Source organism: Urocitellus parryii, chromosome 6 (assembly GCF_045843805.1).
Source record: "Urocitellus parryii isolate mUroPar1 chromosome 6, mUroPar1.hap1, whole genome shotgun sequence".
Lineage (NCBI taxonomy): Eukaryota > Metazoa > Chordata > Mammalia > Rodentia > Sciuridae > Urocitellus > Urocitellus parryii.
Window position 1 is genome coordinate 80,694,621 of NC_135536.1, and position 3,596 is coordinate 80,698,216.

Consider the following 3,596-nt stretch of genomic DNA (forward strand, 5'->3'; position numbering starts at 1 on the left):
CTTGGGATGGAACCACCATTTTGCCCAGCTATCCCACTCCTCAGTTTATACCCAAAGGACTTAAAAATAGCATAGTACAGGGACCCAGCCACATCAATGTTTATAGCAGGACAATTCACAATAGCCAAACCATGAAACCAATCTAGATGCCCTTCTGTAGATGAATGGATAAAGAAACTGTGGTATATGTAGACAATGGAATATTATTCATCATTAAAAGAGAATAAAATCATGGCATTTTCAGGTAAATGGATGGAGTTGGAGAATATAATGCTAAATGAAGTAAGCCACTCCCCAAAACCAAATGCTGAATGTTTTCTCTGATATGAGGATGCTGATCCATAGAGGGGATGGTGCAGGAGCATGGGAGGAGTAGAGGTACTTTAGATAGGGCAAAGGGAAGGGAGTAGAAGGGAAAGGGGAATTGAGGAGAAAAGATAATGAAATGAATAGGACATTACCCTAAGTACATGTATGAAAATACGAATGGTGTGACTCTACTTTGTCTACAACCAGAGACATGAAACATTCTGTTCTTTATGTGTAATATGAATTAAACTGCATTCTGCTGTCATATACAACAAATTAGAATAAATAAAATAAAAGACAATATGAAATTTAAAAAATTAGCAATTAAAAAGTATGACTGAAAAGTTATCATTGTATGCAATATCTTATGTGTGACGATGCTGTATCCTCAATAACTTCTCCAAAATGATTTTCTGGAATAGAACCTAGGTTGTTTGGATTTAATCAATAAATGTAATAAATCCTTTATTTGCCTTTAAGGATTTAAGGGGAGAAGAAAATCAGAAGAAATTCCTATCCCACCCTCATTCTTTATATACTTGATTTTCAAAAGAGAGGAAATTCTCTGTGCATTGTGTCAGGCAAAGTGAAAAATTGATGGTGAAGAAGGAAAAAAAGGTTAATTAATTAATCCAGATCCTTGAGGAGATCAACAGAATACTTGGAGGTGCTGACCTTGAAGAACACAGTGCCATGGTTAGCATCAGGGATTCTAAAGTCCTTTAGGTCAGGATCCTAGTCCTGGCTCTGCCACTTCATTCATCTGAGGTTCAGTTTCTTCTTTTGTAAAACAGGGATAATAAAACCAAATTCATCTTATGGATTCATTAGGACATTTAAAACAGATAATGTGCTTAACTCAATGTGTTAAATGTAGGTAGGAGGCACAAAATGACAATGTTATTAAATTCTTCTCCCCCACCCTCAGTTTTGCTATTGTGCCTAGGCTTACTTTGACCTTCTGGGCTCCAGTGATTCTGCCCTCTCAAATATCTGGGACTACAAACACATAACCACTCCACCTGGATTCCAATATTTTATTTTAATTCATCATTAATTAATCTATAAACTTAAAATGGTCAGAACACAACAGACACTAGTATGGCAATATGTAAAAAAGTGGATGTGTAACTGATTTGATTCTACAATCTGTATACAGGGTAAAAATGGGAGTTTATAACCCACTTGAATAAAATGTATGAAATATGATATGTCAAGAACTATGTAATGTTTTGAACAACTAATAATAAAAATTTTTAAAAATGGTTATGATAACATGTAATATCATGTCATGAATCAAGTACCTGAGTTCCATTTAAATATTAAATGTCCAAGGTAGGGAGCAATGGGATGTGTATACAAGCCTAGTGAAGTCAGAGACTATTAATGGGCTAAGATAGTGCAGGTAAGCAACTATACAATTACAGATGGTCAAGACTTATGAGAATTCAACTATAATTTTTTTGATTCATGGTAGTGTAAAAGTGATATGAATTTAGTAGAAATCACACTTCAATTTTTTTCATTTTTCCTGGGCTAGCAATACATGGTATGATACTGTCTTCAGATACTGGGCAGCAGCAGGGAGCCACATTTCCCAGCCAGCCACACAAACACAATGGAAAACAAGTGATACTTTACAGTATACTGTATTTCTAAACTACATGGTGTTTGATAGGTTGTGCATAGTAAGTGCATTTTCAACATGACATTTTCAACTTATAATGGCTTATCTGGAGATACCACATCATAAGTCAGGGGGCATCTGTAATATGAAAGTATTAACAATGGTATGATGGAAAAGATAGTATTTAGTTTGGTGGGAGAACACCAAGGGAAGTAGTGATAAAGAAAATTATTCAGAAATATTTTAGAGAAAGAAAAAATTACTTTAATTCTGAGATGAAAACAAAAGTACCCCCTTTGACTCCATCTGCAAAATTTTGTCACATTTTCCCCCTGACTATTCCTCCTTTACATGATAATTTTATTGCTGATTTTGTTTCTTCAATATTCTTCATTTTTCCATCCCCAAATATATCTAATTTAATTACCAGGCTAAATAGGTTATCTATGTCTGTTCCAATTATGCTTATGTTTTTTTTTTAATTTTTCTCCTCAGATCACTCAAAAATCCACTTTTCTGTCCCAATCTCTAGGTTGATTAAATGATTCTATGATCACTGAACTCAGTTGTTCTAGAGAAACAAAGCTTTTTCTCATTTTTCTTTGTTCTTTTCTCTACTTATGATTCATCCTAGGATACCTTTTCATTTGCTTTGGGTAATTTTTGACTCTCATTTAGAGTCCTGCATGTACTTCCTGCTGACCAACCTGTCCCTCACTGATGGGTGCCTTTCCTCAACTACTATCCCCCAAGAAATCATAACCCTTTCAAATGAATACAAAGTGATTTCTTTCCAAGGTCACATAACACAGACATGCTTCATCCATGTCTGGGGAGACATGAAGATGATGTAACTCATAGTCATGGCATTTGACAGATAGGTACCAATATGTAAGCTCTCCGTTACTTGAAAATCATGAATCCTAAAATATGTTTCATTTGCAATCACTGGCTAGGTGAGAAGGGTGACCCAGTCTTTGCTTCAATTTGGTTTTGCTACAAGATTGCTTTTCTGTGTGCCTAGTAAAATAGTTTTATTGTGATTTTTTTTTAAGATCTTACAACTTTCATTCATAGATGGGGTCAAGTGTAAGTTTGTTGTTGCAGCCAACAGTGGTTTCACGACCATGGGCACCTTCATCCTGCTTCTCCTTTCCCATGTCTTTATTTTGCTCACTATCTGGGAATGTTCCTCGGGTAACTATGCAAAACTTTTGTCACTCTATTAGCTCACATCACACTGAATATTTTTGTTTTTCATTACACACATAATTCTCTGTCTGGCCTTCCACCCCCCCATCAACTGATTAAAAACTCATTTATTGTTTCCTTTGCTAACATAACCCAAAATAAGAGGCCTTATTCCGTGTTTTGTTGACCATGTCTCTTTCAACAATGGCTATAGCTCAGCTCTTTTAATGAGAAAAGACCATGACCAAGAACTTATGAAAAGATCTCATCTCTGCCACTCATCATTCATGAGTCCATCATGCAGGCACTGAAGTGAAAGAGTCAGATTATCAACCATGTAGTCCAACACTCCTCCTGAAATAAAACAAGGTGAGAAACATTAATAAGTAATTGTCATTCATCCTGCTTTTTTCCAACTAATGTACCAAATATATAGCATATCAAATTGTAATTACCAGTATTCATTTTA